The 17,262-nt window shown below is 43.3% G+C and overlaps 1 long non-coding RNA gene across 1 annotated transcript in view; it reads right to left on the reverse strand.

Annotated features, from left to right (window-relative positions):
- Positions 1 to 11,179: 11,179 nt before the first annotated feature.
- LOC311516732 overlaps positions 11,180 to 17,262 on the reverse strand; it is a 39,838-nt gene continuing 33,755 nt past the window's right edge. The window contains exon 3 of the long non-coding RNA XR_014710499.1: positions 11,180 to 11,353. This is a non-coding gene — a long non-coding RNA (uncharacterized lncRNA). The remainder of the gene's footprint in view (positions 11,354 to 17,262) is intronic.

The following is a 17,262-nucleotide window of genomic DNA, read 5'->3' on the forward strand; positions in this document are numbered from 1 at the left end:
ACCTTGATTTAGCTAGTTGAGGTAAACACTAACCTCCACTTGGAGTTTACCACACTAGCTACATCAGGGTAAAAAACACAGTGCCTTGAGTCCACTAGGATTTTACATCAAGATATCAGATGAGGTTCAACAAGGACAAGTGCAGAGTCCTGCATTTAGAATGGAAGAATCCCATGCATTGCTACAGACTAAGGATCAAATGGCTAGGCAGCAGTTTTGCAGAAAAGGACCTAGGGGTTACAGTGGACGAGAAGCTGGATATGAGTCAGTGTGCCCTTGGTGCCAAGAAGGCTAATGGCATTTTGGGCCATATAAGTAGGGGTATTGCCAGCAGATTAAGGGATATGATCATTCCCCTCTATTCGGCATTGGTGAGGCCTCATCTGGAGTACTGTGTCCAGTTTTGGGCCCCACACTAAAAGAAGGGTGTGGAAAAATTGGAAAGAGTCCAGCAGAGGGCAACAAAAATGATTAGGGGGCTGGAGCACATGACTTATGAGGAGAGGCTGAGGGAACTGGGATTGTTTAGTCTGCAGAAGAGAAGAATGAGGGGGGATTTGATAGCTGCTTTCAACTACCTGAAAGGGGCTTCCAAAGAGGATGGATCTAGACTGTTCTCAGTGGTACCAGATGACAGAACAAGGAGTAATGGTCTCAAGTTGCACTGAGGGAGATTTAGGTTGGATGTTAGGAAAAATATTCTCTAGGAGAGTGGTGAAGCACTGGAATGGGTTACCTAGGGAGGTGGTGGAATCTCCTTCCTTAGGGGTTTTCAAGATCAGGCTTTACAAAGCCCTGGCTGGGATGATTTAGTTGGGGATTGGTCCCGCTTTGAGCAGGGGATTGGACTAAATGACCTCCTGAGCTCCCTCCCAACCCTGATAGTCTATGACATGAGTTAGCTAGTTTACTGTAAAAAACACACTCACCTTATGCAGTGAAGACAGCCTGTGAGAATGGAGTAGGTAGACAGAGTGCAGCTATGGGTGGGTGTGGCAGGCACAGGTGCAGAAGAGATCTCAAACTCAGTGGTTGGAAAGCTGCCTAGCTTTTAAAATATCTGTCCTCCTTTTACTGTGCTAATAACAGCATACGGTGCTCACTCAGCAACTAAAATGTCCTCAGAGTGAAAATATGAATCAATGCCTCTAGCAGAGCTAGTTTCTAAAATACAGGTCTCCTCTTGGCCAACTTTGAGTCTATTTTAGAATATTTAAAATAAGGGATCTGACCTAGCAGCTACTGAGCCCCCTCCACTCCCACTGAAGTCAATGGGGACAAAAGGCATGTGGTACTTTACACAAGGCGCACAGAACTCCTCAGGGTCAGCCCAGCAAAGTGGTTCCTAGTGCCCCGAGCCTGCAGGGGTTGGCTCCTTTGCTCATGGAGAGCTCATCACAGGGTCAATGTTAGAAATATCAACCCTAGCAAACCCTTTAATTTCCAAAGAGCTTTTCTGGAAGCTCTGAGGTCGCATCCACATTAGGGAAAAAATGGGTGTTCTTGCACCACATATTAGTTAATATATGGTAAAATCCATTGTAAAGACAAGGTAGTTTTTACATGTGTTAACAGGTCAGGGTAAATTTTAGTTATAAGAACACGCCTTTCTTATTAGGAAAGACAAGGCCTCTATTATACAGCCCTGTCACAAAATGTTACAATGCCACTAGCAAAAAATATTCCAGCATGTGTTTTCTCCACCCATCCATCACATTCCACCCCAATGTTAATACTATAAATCAGCTGCTCACTTTTGTCAATAGCAATTGCTAGGCATCTTTCTAATGCTAATAGTAAAGTTTCTGCAGACCAGCGGGCTCCTCTGAATTTGTCATCACTCCACTTCAAAGGATAAGAGGGAAAGACTTCTGACTCTTCTCCTCCCCAGCTCCAGTTGCTGTGAGCGGGGATAAAATTGGGCGCAGGTTGCCCTTTAATTGTGGTATTTGTCTATAAGTGACAGTGATAAGCGCTAAAGTTAATTTGTTCCCACCCATATGCTGTCCTCTTTCAGTCCATTCTCCTTCTGTTGGGCGGGGTATGGTTTACTTGTTCCGAGATATGAGATCACCTTACTTGCAGCCAGGATCAAATAGTCAAGTGTCTTGATTAGAGGGACTTCATCTGCAAAACTCAGATTTTGATTTGAGCACTACAAAGTTTAGAAGTGGTCTGGCTAAGGGAGAGATACACTGAAACACAATGATCTTCTCCACAAGTGCCTGGTCTCTTCACAATCCCATTCAATCCAATTTAAAAATGTGGAAATCACAATATGAAGATACTGCCGTTATCTGCCAAATAGCGTATAGAAATTGTTGCCTGCTTCCCAGTTCTGCCATGATAATGGGGTCTGACTCATCCTTACCTCATACATCGCTCAGCAGCCCTTCCATGATGACGGGGGTGAGGGGGTCTCTCATCCTCTCTCTCTCTATAGTGGGGTCTGTGTCTCTCTCTTCCTTCCCCCCCTAATTTGTGGATAAATTTAAATAGAGGGGCCACAGTTTGTCTCAGATGAACTTGTCCATAAATTTAAATCAAATAAGTCTTCAATTTCTTGTACCTGATTGCATATTTCCTTGACAAATAACTAGGAGCTTGTACTTTGTATTTGCCGGCAGTACAAACCTGTAGGTGACCAGTTTTATCTTACCCTTACTCTAACCATAGAGTTTGTCCTCACTGCAGAATTACCCAGGCTCTTACTCAAGTTTTAGCCCAACCCCTCCTACCATCCACACACAAACATTTCACCTGGGTTTGGCAATGCTTTGAAGACTAAACTACTTTACCTGGCTTAGGGAGGAGGGATTAAAGTCCCGGTGCCACTTTAAATCAGGCTGAAACATGGAACCCACCCATTGTACAGTAAGGATGCAGGCTAAAACACTTGGGTGCCAATAGTTCTCCAATGCCTTCCCACAGTTCCCCTCAAAGGACAGACAAGTTCTTCTGAAATTGATTGGAAAAGAATCCTAGATCACCTCAGCACAAAGAACCATGGGATATGTCCCCTGACAGGTGAGTGCAGATGCATTAAGAACTCAGGAACATGGGTAGAGCTGTGCAGTGAGGATGCTCACACCAAAGCTGAGCACCCAGGTTAGCTTACACTGGGGTGCCAATCATCCAGGCTAACCCTACAGTGAAGATATATCCTAAGAGAGTGACCATGAGCTGTATTTGGCCTTTAGGCACTTTTTTTTTTTTAGTCAAATTCAAAGCAAAGAAAGCACCCTTATGTCATAGTCAGACATAGGACTTGCTTTCCATTCCCATAGATTTAAACTGAAACAGGATAAGAACATTAGTCTGACCAGGTATGGCTATTCTTATGGTCCACCTAGCTCAGTATCCTGTCTCCAATAGTGGTCAGTACTACAGCTTCAGGGAGAAGAGTACAGAACAGGGCAGATGGCGTAATCCACTCCCATCTTCTCCTCCTGGCAGTCAGAGGTTTAGGGTTGCCTGAGCATGGAGTTGCATCCCTGACCATCTTGGCTAAGAGACACTTATGAACCTATCCTCCATGAACTTTAGTTCTTCTTTGAACCCATTTATCTTTTGGCCATCACCACATCCCATGGCAATGAGTTCCACAGATTGATTGCACATTGTATGGAGAAGTACTTCCTCTTGTTTGTATTAAACTTGCTACACTCAATGAAATTAATAGGACCAATGGCTTTTGTATTGTGGGAAAGGGTAAATAGCACTTCCGTATTCATTTTTTCCTACACCATTCATGATTTTGACACGGTCTCCCACAGTATTCTTGTCAGCAAGCTAAGGAAGTATGGGCTGGATGAATGCACTATAAGGTGGGTAGAAAGCTGGCTAGATTATCGGGCTCAACGGGTAGTGATCAATGGCTCCATGTCTAGTTGGCAGCCGGTATCAAGTGGAGTGCCCCAAGGGTCGGTCCTGGGGCCGGTTTTGTTCAATATCTTCATAAATGATCTGGAGTGTGGATTGCACTCTCAGCAAATTTGCAGATGATACTAAACTGGGAGGAGTGGTAGATACGCTGGAGGGGAGGGATAGGATACAGAAGGACCTAGACAAATTGGAGGATTGGGCCAAAAGAAATCTGATGAGGTTCAATAAGGATAAGTGCAGGGTCCTGCACTTAGGACGGAAGAATCCAATGCACCGCTACAGACTAGGGACCGAATGGCTAGGCAGCAGTTCTGCGGAAAAGGACCTAGGGGTGACAGTGGATGAGAAGCTGGATATGAGTCAGCAGTGTGCCCTTGTTGCCAAGAAGGCCAATGGCATTTTGGGATGTATAAGTAGGGGCATAGCGAGCAGATCGAGGGACGTGATCGTTCCCCTCTATTCGACATTGGTGAGGCCTCATCTGGAGTACTGTGTCCAGTTTTGGGCCCCACACTACAAGAAGGATGTGGATAAACTGGAGAGAGTCCAGCGAAGGGCAACAAAAATGATTAGGGGTCTAGAACACATGACTTATGAGGAGAGGCTGAGGGAGCTGGGATTGTTTAGCCTGCAGAAGAGAAGAATGGGGGGGGATTTGATAGCTGCTTTCAACTACCTGAAAGGGGGTTCCAAAGAGGATGGCTCTAGACTGTTCTCAATGGTAGCAGATGACAGAACGAGGAGTAATGGTCTCAAGTTGCAGTGGGGGAGGTTTAGGTTGGATATTAGGAAAAACATTTTCACTAAGAGGGTGGTGAAACACTGGAATTAGTTACCTAGGGAGGTGGTAGAATCTCCTTCCTTAGAGGTTTTTAAGGTCAGGCTTGACAAAGCCCTGGCTGGGATGATTTAACTGGGAGTTGGTCCTGCTTCGAGCGGGGGGTTGGACTGGATGGCCTTCGGGGGTCCCTTCCAACCCTGATATTCTATGATTCTATGATTTTATGGACCTCTATCGTATCTCCCTTTAATCATCTCTTTTCAAAGCTGAACAGTCCTAATAGTTTTAGTCTCTTCTTTTTGAAAGGATCAAGCAGAATTTGCTTATTTATCCAAAACAATTTTTTAAAAGTGGAATTAACATGTTTGCTGCCCATCGTTCTGATCCCTTTGCTTGTGCGTTTACATACTTTTTCTCTTCATGCGTCCATATAAAGACTAAGCTCTGCAGAACAGGAACTGTCTCTGAGTCCTGGTCCTTACAACATCTCTGTGGTACGGATTATCGGTATATCATTTTACAGATGGGGAACTGAGATTCTAAGTGACTTGCAAAGTACACACAAGTATATAACCAAGCAGGGAACTGAACCTGGCTCTTCCAAGTCCCAGGCTAGCAATCTAAACTCTGGACCAGGCTTGCTTTCATCATTCTGTATTCATGCTAGGTACTGATATAGTTAAAGCAGTACAACCTTTTAGCGCTTATTGGGGCCTCTAGATGCTATTGGAATACAAATAATAAGTCCTGACTAAGGCTTGGTCTGCACTAAAAAGTTAGGTCAACCCACCTAAGGACATAGTTAAACTGACCTAACTCATGGTGTAGACGGTGCTAAGCTGACAGAAGAATTCTTCTGTCCGCCTAGCTACTGCCTCTCAGGTAGTTGCATTATCTACTAGGATCAGAGACCCCTCCCATCACTATGGGAATATCTAAACTGAAACTCTACGGCAGTGAAGCTGCAGTGTTGCAGCTGTTCCAGTATAGCATTTCAAGTGTAGAACAGTCTTAAGGCTTTTTAACAAAAAAAAAAAACTCTGCATACCTCATTTCTCAGATAGGCATGCATAGGCAATTTCTAGCAGGGGCTAAAGTTTTCTGATGAAAATGGCTATGGCTGAAAGAAAAATATTTGGGGGATAGTACAGGATCCTGATAAGATGCAGCATAGCGTTCAAAAGATGTGGTACATTTGAGCACTGTCTTTTTCAAATCCTAGAGAAGAAATCTTAAATTATAGGGAGATTCTTCACATTCTGAGTAATATCAAAATGATGTTTATAATACTGAAGCATTACTTTTTTCTACCAAAATCTGAGCAAGTCACACCCCCTAATGCTGGCTTCTTTGACAAATATCTCTTGGAATTTAAGGAGATCACTGAATCCTAATAGGAAGAAGATTCCTGTGTACTGCTGAACTCATTTTAGCACCCCACCACAAGTTGTGTTTACTCTTTTTTTCCAGCATGACTGGAAGATTTACTATTGACTAGGGAAATACTGTAAGCAGTGTAATAGTAGCCAGCCTGCAAAAGATCTGAAAGGCTTTGCCTTCATGTTCATCATGAGTCTGCAGAAATAAAATGTATTTTCAACTACTGAAAAACTGATTCGGAAACCAGAAAATCTGGGGTTCATGTCCCATTTGGTGTTCAATTCCTGAAGCACAAAACACATGCAGAACCTGATGCTGCAGTCCAGTACAGTGAAAACTCCAGTTGTCCCAACTCTCATAATTTTATCAGAAGTCTCAATATTTGGTGTTTTTACTTAAATTCCCAGCTTCTGGAGTCATGTGATTATTGGGGGGGGGATCTTAGTTTTTAAAACAAGATTAGGAGGAAAAGTTTGGAGAAACGTTTGAAAACTTAAATCCCAAAGGATCAAAAACCAGAAGGCAAATAAGAACCAAGAATGTATTATTTTAAGCCAGTCTTGTGAGTGGCAATATTGAAACTCTTATTGATATCTATGGAAGCTTTGCCTGCGTAAGGACAATGGGTTTGGCCTTATAGTCCTTTACACGATATCGATTAACTGCTTTGTTTTACTAAAGATAGAACATGTCATTAGGATTCATCAAACTGCCAAAGACTGGATAATCCCAAGTATTGAAAGAGTTCCAGTTTGGAGGTTGAGTATGAAAAAGTGTCAGATGGATTTCTATTTCTTCTTTCTTTTTAAGAAAACCAATTCTGTACTCATTTGTTTAACCTAAACTGAATACAATTAGCTGGAAAAAGAAGCCCCAGTTTAGAAGCTTAAGCCCACCTCGCCTTCTCCCCTGTAAGAACTCTTGAGAGGGATCAGAGGAGAGAATCTCTGAATTCTTCCATAAAGGGGTGGGCACTTGTCCCTTGCAGAAGCATCAGGGAGTCCAGACTCCATAGCACAGAGGATGAGCAAGAAAAGCTATCCTCACTTGGTAGCATATTCCCTGTGAGGATTGTGGAAGGAAAGGACCACATCTGGCCTAACTCCTTCCATTCCATATGCAGGCTCTGCAACCCACATAATGGCCTCTTGGAGAGGGGCGTGCAGGGGGAGTGGCTCTCCCATCCTTCTGTGCAGACAGCACATGATCCTTGCACAGAGGACTGCTCCCAGCTTGCCTTTGATCAGTGGGAAGCAATGAGGCCTACAGTCGTTAATGAAAGAAAAAAAAACTAAATAATATCAAACCCAAAGCTCCCTAAATGATCTAAGAAAAAGCTCATAACTATAAGGTTAGTTAAGTTATGGAACAGGCTGTTCTAAGGGAGGCTGTGGAATCCCCATCATTGGCAGTTTTTAAAAACAGGTTGCACAAACACTTGTCAGGGATGGTCTAGGTTTACTTGGTCCTGCCTCAGCATAGGGGGCTGGACTTGATGATCTCTCAAGGTCCTTTCCAGACCTGCATGTCAGTGATTCTATGATCATAGAGGGCTAGACTTATTTAGGACATAGAAGAATATATCAGATAACAAACCAATATCATGCTTGATCTTCACGCAACAGCCTTCATCAAATGAGGTGACTTTGACCACATTGCTTAGCAGGGTAATTTTGCTCATATCTTGTACATTGTCCAATCACACATTAATCTGAATTTTAAAAAAATTATATACAAAAAATAAACAAAGATAATAGTAACATTAGACCTCTCCTTAATACTTAAATCAACAAGCACTGGAGAACTATGGCCCAGTCCTGAAAAGACTTCTGCACATTAGCAACTTAACTCACAGGAGGTTTTTGCCAAGGGGGCATCTCACATGAGTAGCAATGCAACTAGTGTTGCTAACTATTGCAACTTTACCATAAGTCTCATGATACTTGGGTATAAAAGAGGAAGTTTCTAGCCCTCATTGCTGCAGAGAAAAGCTTGAAAACACTAACCAATGCAACCTAGAGGCTCAGAACCTAAGAGGCAAATAAAAAGAACCAAAAATGATTGCTTTTTTAAAAGCTCATGATTTGTGGGAGATCTGACTCGAGATTTTTGACTGCTTCGAGTTTGAATTGCTCTGGTCCTGATACAAAGCCCAGTTAAGTCAATGGAAAACACAAACAAGCTCAAGCGCCTAGGTAAACTACCTTACCGCAATGACATTTTTCCCAGTTATAGATTGGTCAATGGCTGCATTCTATGCTTATGGTATTCAAATTTGAAGGAGTTTATGAAAATGAAACTATAAAATATTTGCTTTTCTAGAATCTGCTCTATTTATCTATGGATCTCCAAACCCTTTCCAAGCAAACTAAATAAGACTAACTCCTATGTGAGGGAGGGAAGTATTATCAGCCACATTTAAAATGAGGAAACCAAGTCACAGAGAGGTGACTCAGGCGAAGAATTCTGTTGTAGAACTGGTAATGGAAGCTAGATTGCTTGACTCCCAGTCCTGTGCTTTAACCACAAGACAGTTCTTCCTGTGTTGCTTCAAAAAATAAACTGGGAATGCTTGTGAAACAGTTAATTACATCAGAAAATGTATGACCTCAGGTAAGCTATCAGCTACAATAAGTAGTGTATATTGTAACAAACATGTAACGCAACAGTTCTGGAAAGAAATTGAATTTTATTTCCTGGACCTTTCATTTGACCTGAGTCAGAGTTACAAGAAGCTAATACCCTGCCCTTTGACTTCAGTGGCTCCTGTTACAAATGTGGTGCTCAAAGTGGGTGACTAACAGCACTGACCAGATCCAGACGTAGTGTCGAGACTCCAAAGACTTCCCCGCACACAGCTTTATCTCCCGTCTAATTTACATCATCATTGGGAGTCCAGTCTCAAGCCTTTCCTGGACAGAAACTTCCAAATTTACCAGGTTGCACAATGTTTGGTGATGTGGCCATGCATCCACAAGGGACTGAAAATGAGGCTGCCGTTCATTTTCACTAGTGATATAAGAAGGATATGAGTAGCATTGTTTTGTGAATTAAATCTCAAGAGGGGAAAAGCAGCTCTTTGTCATTTTATTCTGACTCACAGCTTTTGTACAATATTTTCCAGCTTGTCTGTGGACAGCTTTTTCCTTCATATTTCCCCCCTTTTTAAAATAACACCTTCTATCCTAAATGAAAAGTGATTCAGAACCCTGTGTTTACATGCACATTCTCTAATACTGTATATAGATATGGCCACATGTTTTTCTTTCAAGAGACATTCCTGCAGGTTCCACCTGAGTAGCAGCTGAATAGGAAACCCACAAAGAGCTCCAAATGCATTACTTCCTGGCCGGATTTCCACACAGAAATCTGGCAAGCCCACAGGGGCCTGTGCAATGGGGATCATCCAGTTCCTGTTCCTCCTCTGGCTCTCAGCCCTGCTGTACAAACCAGCTGGAGCCATAGCAGAGACACTTGCACAGGTTTAACACCGTGAGGGCAGCAGGGACAGATGATGTAAGTTCATCCGTGCAGAAACCCATCTTGTGTTTGTACATCACCTGGCACAATGGGGCCCTGCTCAATGATCAGGGACCCTCAGTATTACTGCAATTAGAACTAGTTGGGAATGTTTCAAGGACATGATGTTTCGTTGGAAAATGGAGAGGTGTCAAAACTGAAATTTTGTGGGGGGTGGAACTTCCCAGTTTAGTCTCAGAGATTTCTCAGGTCCAGGATGGAACTTGGGAGACCTTAGTAGTCAGTTGGCCAGAGCACTCAAAGTTTGATTCAGGCCAGGAGTTGAAACTGGGTCTCCCAGGTGAGTGTCCTCACCCCCAGCCAGTGCAGAGGTGGAACTCTTACTTGCTCTGTTTTGTTATGAAAAACTTGTGAACATCTGTTTCATCCCACTTCAGAATTGGAACATTTTTGAAATCTCAAAGTTTCATGGATGGAAAAATCATCTCCCACCCTTCACTAATTACCATTCAAATAACCGTGCCCCCTATCCACCCAGGCAGGGAAAGAAGCATGTGCAAACATCCTGCTCTGTGCAGAGCTCCACAGGTGGAGCCAGCATTAAATCAAAGACATGTCTTAAATTCCAAAATAAATTGACCACTATTTGCTGTGGGTGAGAAAGAGAATAGATACAGAAGGGCAGAATCTCCATCCTGCCCAAGCTCTGTGCAGTGCAGGTAACAGAACCTGTGGCTTGACCTCACCTTTGTGTCTGCTTATATTCTGGGCTGGCTGAGGGCCAGTTTGACTTCCTGTGTAACTTCCAGCAGCCTCAGGGCTGCTGTAAATTACACTGCCTTTAAGAGCTGCAAATGAGAATAGCTGGTTAGATGCATGCTCCAGCCACATCCCTGGCACCCTTCCTATTGTCAGAGAAGGAAACAGAGCCATTTTCACAGCTCTGTCTCACCCAGGGAACTCTCTTGCCCTAAGAGTATTTCCTGGGGCTGGATTATGACTTCTTTACACTGTTCTGGTAGTGTACAAGTGTCCTCAGCATACTGCAGAAGCTGCCCAAGTATGCTCAAACTCTAGATCTAAGGTGACTTGAGCCCATCTCTTATTTTAACCTTGGTTTGTGACCAGTAATAGAACAATAATAGAAAGGTAGAGGAAGAAAATATTATTCTTAGCCTGATAGTGACTAAGATGATCAGTCATGGTACTAGCCTGACAGACTCATTCCATGGAAACTCAAACAAAAATTAAAAACAATTCAACAACAACGTTCCCTGAGCAACAAGCCAGCCAGCTCCCGTCACTGACTATATTCAAGCTGGCTGCAGGGTCATCCAAGCTAGAAATACATTGGTTTATGACCAAAACATCTCAAGAGATGTGCATGTGTCCTTGAAATTATACCTTCAGTTTTTGTCAGGTATAGAAGAGACAACATGACATGCTTTATCCTTTAGGCTTTTCTTTGACAGCATCAAATCTCTCCTTTTCATTTGCATAATGTGACTCACATTGGGAAAGAACAGCACTTTACTCCTTGTAAGGGAGAATATATTTTCTTCTGTATAGCATGCAAAATCCAAGCCAGTTTCCCATATGTTGGAAACTGTAATAATTATATATTATTGGCATCCCAGGTCTCTCATTTTGCAATCCTGTAACAGTTAAGTAATAGTAGTAGGCTAGACTGAGCACCAGCATTAAGTTTGTTTTGTGGTGAAGGCATAGGACTAGAATCTCTGGGTTCTATGTCCTCTAGGTTCCTGCCTCTGGGTTCTATGTCCAGTTCTTCCACAGACTTAACCTCTCCGTGTCTTGGTTCCTCATCTGTAAAATAGAGACAATAATCACCAACCTAATTAGGGTGTGGAAAGGCTAAATTCATTAATAATTGTCAAATACTTTGAGATAGATGGTGCCATAGAAAATTACAAGTCGTTGTAACTTCTGGGATCCTTTTACATTAAAAAACTATGTCTGAATTATTTTCAAAAAGCCCCAAATTCTTCTTGTTTTGTGTCAGGATCAGTTTGCAAATGATTCACAAAATAGAAAAAAAGTGCTAAACCCACAGCAAATATGAATAATCTGATCAGTTCTGTTCAAGATTACACTGAGCTTCATCTTAAATTTAAAGAAAATTAAGGATGCACTATCATGTGTCCAGCTCAGGCCCCAGTTCAGCCAAATGCTGAAGAATTGCTTTTAGTGGGACTTAAACACGTGTCTAAATGCTTTTTTGAATGGGGGCCACAGGCACGCGCTTGCTCACCTGTCTTCAAGCTATATTTTTAAAGTTTATTTTAAAATTATAATAGCTATTGGGGAGAATTTCCAAAGTTTACAAAGAGCATTAAGTCTATTTGAGATTTGGTGAATATTCTTTATTATTAATTATTTGGTTACCATAACACCTAGGCCAGGAGCCTTAGTCATGGGCCAGGACCCCATTGTGCTAGGTGCTGTACAAACATAGAACTAAAAGACAGTCCCTGCCCTCAATGGGCTTACATTCTAGCCCCCAAGTTCCTGCCAGCTAAGACTGTCAGCCTGCTCTTGACTTCATAGCCTGGGTGGATATTGGATCAGATGTAGTTAACGGTCTTGCAACTGCTAAACAAATATTAAGATGTTAGGTATTGGTAGATTAGGTATGAATCAGGCTGGCAGGGTTGTTCTGTACTATAGAACTTTGACTCAAGCAAAGCTGGCACTAGGCATAAGCAGACTAAGCAATTTCTAAGGCCCTGAGCAGCTCAAGGGGGCCTTAGGCCTGCCGACTGCAATTCCAGGCCCCAGGGAAGAACAATCAATGGGTGCTCTTCTAGCATGGCCAGGGCTTCCACATGCCCACTTGGCTGCCTTTGCCACCGCCAGTACTACCCCGGGTGCACCTAGAAGCCCTGTGTCCAGCCAGGGCAATTTAAAATGGCCCAGGGCAACCAGGCCCTTTTAAATCGCCTGGGCCCCTGAGCAATTGCTCCCTTTACCCCTCCCCCACCATCGGCGGGCCTGCGGGGTCCTATTAATTATTAGTATGTGTTGTGGGGGGATCCCAAAATATTCCTGCTTAGGGCCCCGAATGGGTTAGCATCAGCAGTTGCAGGCGGCCTAGAGAAACATACGCGGCTTGAAAATAACTGCAAATGGACACAATGCAGAGATTAATGAATAGAATCATAGAATATCAGGGTTGGAAGGGACCTCAGGAGGTCATCTAGTCCAACCCCCTGCTCAAAGCAGGACCAATCCCCAATTTTTGCCCCATCCCTAAATGGCCCCCTCAAGGATTGAACTCACAAGCCTGGGTTTAGCAGGCCAATGCTCAAACTGTAAAGTGTTGATAAATTGAATTGGTGACCAGGTAAACAAGATCAGATTAAGATGTTAGATTAGCAGGGGTTCCCAAAGGCATGGAAGTAGCAATAATCAAGTTGTTATTTGTCAAAATGGACGAATGGTGCTGTGGATGGAATATTTTAAACTTTCTTTACGGTCTGTTTTGGTTCATTATGAGCCTAATTTTGCTCCCAGTGAAATCACTTGCATTTATTTCAGTGGAAGCATATTAGGGATATCTGTGTGAGTAGCCCTCCAGGGTATATGCACCTTTGGGAATAAAGAATAAAATGTGAAATTTATAGATAAACAATCTTACATTATTTCATGTTCATCTTGCTATTTGATGGCATTTATTGAATATTACACAAATATCCTGAGATGAAGCAGAGAAACTGCCAGCCAGCCCAGCAGGGATTAAAGAGAGCCTTTGGGCCCAGCTAGCCATGTCCCGCTATACCTGCGGCCAGTGCCAGGCCTAGGGGTGGGGGAAGAAAAGGCTCAGTTTGGGGCTGACTGGCAAAGAAGCAGGAGCTATGCCTCTCTACCTGAGGGGTAGGAGCATGAGCCTGCTGGCTAAGGCAGCCCAGAGGGAGTACGCACTAGACCCCAGCCAAGGGAAGACTGAAGAGGACCTAGGAGCCTCCAGTGCCAGAGGTAACCGAGTGAGTAAAACCCAGAGCCATTGTGTGGCTTGCCCGCACCACCTTGCAGGTGCCCTGCCTGAAGGAGCCTGGGTTTGTGGCCAGATGCTACCCAAGACCCCAGAGAAGACCCTATGGGAAAAAAGTAGCCCAGCAAGTTGCACTAGATGGGCCATGTCCCAAACTGAATGGACTGGTAGCCCAGGGCAGCAGTTGATGTACACTGGGCCCTTGGTGAGGACCCGGTGGAGAGGGAATGCCCACGTGCCCCTATCCCCCTTGGCCTTAAAGGCTGAGGGTCCTCAACCAAGCAGGGGACTGAGAGCCAGGTGCTCTAACCACTAGAATGCCTGGCCCTCCAAGCTGCCTGTCACACACCCAGTATTGAATAATTTAGGTCTGGAATAGAGTGGGTCAAATTATTCACTGGAACTAATATTCATAGGAAAAATCGTCCTTTTTTTCTGCTTGTGAATTGACCCTGATTTCTAAGAGTATATTTTTGGATTATTTGATCAGCTCTGGAACATGCATTGCTTTATTTTGCTAGTGCAAGAAATGGCTGTGCATATATCCAGTGTTCTCAAAGCACTTTATTTGTCCTAGCAAATGTCCTGAAAACTTATTAACCTCCAAACTATCTTTTAATTAAGAAGGCTTTCAACCCTAAACTACCAAGTTTTCATAACCAATAACTTGTTCATTCGCCTTGGAGTTTTCCTTCATTGACATCATTACAAGATCTTTCTGAAAGTGTGGTGCCCAAAACTGGCTTCACCTGGAGCACAGTTTTGGGCATAACACTTTCAGAAAGAGGTTGAGAAATTGGAGACAGTCCAGAGGAAAGCAACAAAAATGATAAAAGTCCTAGAAAACATGACCTATGAGGAAAAGTTGAGAGAATTGGCATGTTTAGTCTTGAGAAAAGACAGAGGGGGGACATTATATGCCTTCAAATATGTTAAGGGTTGTTATAAAGATGGTGATCAATTGTTCTCCATGTCTGCTAATGGTAGGACAAGACTTAATAGGCTTAATCTGCAGCAAGGGAGATTTAGGTTACATATTAGAAAAAAATTTCTAACTATAAGAATAGTTAAGTACCGCAACAGGTTATCTAAGGAGGTTGTGGAATCCTTGTCACTGAAGGTTTTTAAAAGCAGGTTAGACAAACATCTTTAAGGTCTGGTCTTATAGGTATACTTGGTCCTACCGTAGTACAGACCTTCTGAGATCCCTTCCAGCCCTAGATATTGATGATTATCTTGCTGTTTGTGTAAAGAGAAGAAATTCTCCAAACTTTTAGAACCCTTCTCTTTCTTGAGCATCACAAAATTCTAACACTGTCAGACATGCCAGTTAATAAAAACAATTGAAATCTCCCTTCAATATAAAAAACGGATGTATGCTTTCAGGGTCATTCAAAAGCTTATAGTCGCACTGAGTCCCATCTATATCAAAACGACTTCTCTCCTGCTTCCAATTCTTCAGAGAATTAGCCAAGATTGCAGGGGGGCAAAGGGGGGGGGAAATGGGTGACTACAGTTAGACTCCCAAAGCCATAATTAGGCACTGAAATAGGTAATCTGGTTTTGAAAAGTGCAGAGCACCCAGCAGTTTCCACTGAAATCCAAGGAAAGTACTAGAGGATCTGCACTTTTGAAAATCCAGCTACCTATTTGCCAGGCACCCATTTAACTTCAGGCACCCATTTTTTAAACTCTTGGCCCCCTTAGTCCAATAGTCCACATAACGATATCTTCTTGTTAAGATAATGCTGAACTTATGTCTACATTGAGCCATGTTTACACTTACAAGCTTACAGCAGCACAATATAGCTGTGCACTCATTACTCCTGGGGGAATTCTATGCCCTGCAGTGGAGCAGAAAAATACCCCTCTGCAGATTCTCTTAGTTTCCACAGAAAATGGTTTCTGTGGGTGTCATAAATATAAAGGGAAGGGTAAACCCCTTTGAAATCCCTCCTGGCCAGGGGAAAGCTCCTCTCACCTGTAAAGGGTTAAGAAGCTAAAGGTAACCTCGCTGGCACCTGACCAAAATGACCAATGAGGAGACAAGATACTTTCAAAAGCTGGGAGGAGGGAGAGAAACAAAGGGTTTGTGTGTCTGTCTGTAGTCGTCTTGGCCAGGGACAGAACAGGAATGGAGTCTTAGAACTTTTAGTAAGTAATCTAGCTAGGTATGTGTTAGATTATGATTTCTTTAAATGGCTGAGAAAAGAATTGTGCTGAATAGAATAACTATTTCTGTCTGTGTATCTTTTTTGTAACTTAAGGTTTTGCCTAGAGGGGTTCTCTATGTTTTTGAATCTAATTACCCTGTAAGATATATACCATCCTGATTTTACAGGGGGGATTTCTTTATTTCTATTTACTTCTATTTTTTATTAAAAGTCTTCTTGTAAAACACTGAATGCTTTTTCATTGTTCTCAGATCCAAGGGTTTGGGTTTGTGGTCACCTATGCAAATTGGTGAGGTTTTTTATCCAACATTTCCCAGGAAAGGGGGGGTGCAAGTGTTGGGAGGATTGTTCATTGTTCTTAAGATCCAAGGGTCTGGGTCTGTAGTCACCTAGGCAAATTGGTGAGGCTTTTTACCAAACCTTGTCCAGGAAGTGGGGTGCAAGGTTTTGGGAAGTATTTTGGGGGGAAGGACGCGTCCAAACAGCTCTTCCCCAGTAACCAGTATTAGTTTGGTGGTGGTAGCGGCCATTCCAAGGATAACGGGGGTAATATTTTGTACCTTGGGGAAGTTTTGACCTAAGCTGGTAAAGATAAGCTTAGGAGGTTTTTCATGCAGGTCCCCACATCTGTACCCTAGAGTTCAGAGTGGGGGAGGAACCTTGACAGTGGGAAAGCAAAGAGAAGCTGCACCAGTGCTCACTTGCCACTCCCTGGCAGCTCAGACATGTCTGTTCAGGCAGCTGGGGGAGAGATAAGTCACTGGGGGAGTGGGTCTGGTGATGCCCTGGCCATTCAGGGATGTTAGTCCCAGAGGAGCAGGAGGAGGAGGAGGGGGATAGAGATTGCCCCCACCATGCTGAGCCAAACCCCCTGCAGTGGGAGCCCCCCACACCTAGACTCGCACCCCACTGAGCCCCAACCAGCTGCACCCTGAGCCTTCACCCCACCAAGCCCCACTCACCCAGTCTCCCCCACACTGAGCCCTAACCACCGTCACCTGGACTCCCATTCCCCCGGCACCCAGAACCCCACACCGAACCCTTGTACATCCAGATTTGCCCCTGGACACCCCCCCCCCATACACAAACACACACACACCAGATTGCACCACACAGAACTCTGGTACTCTTGAGGGAATTCTGTGCCAAAAAAATAAGTTTTATAATTCTGCTAAGTTCTGCATATTTTATTTGTCAAAATAACATAGTAATGCAATAATAGAATGACACCATTTTCAATTATTTTGGTAATTTATTTCAAAATACTTGTCAGCAAATCATTGAAAATGGTGTGATTATATGATTTTAATAAAATATGCAGAATTTTTAATTTTTTGGCACAGAATTCCGTTAGGAGTAGCGTTCATGATGGGAGAGAGCTCTCCCATCAACATAATAAAACCAGCTCAACAAGCAGCCGTAGCTATGTTGCCAGGAGAGCATCTCCCACCGACATAGTGCTGTGCACCCGAGCGCTTATGCCAGCAAAATTTGTGTCACTCGGGGTGGTTTTCCACACCCCCGAGCAACAAAAAAGTTTTGCCAATAGA

This window comes from Lepidochelys olivacea, assembly GCF_965140295.1.
Source record: "Lepidochelys olivacea isolate rLepOli2 genome assembly, chromosome: 2".
Lineage (NCBI taxonomy): Eukaryota > Metazoa > Chordata > Testudines > Cheloniidae > Lepidochelys > Lepidochelys olivacea.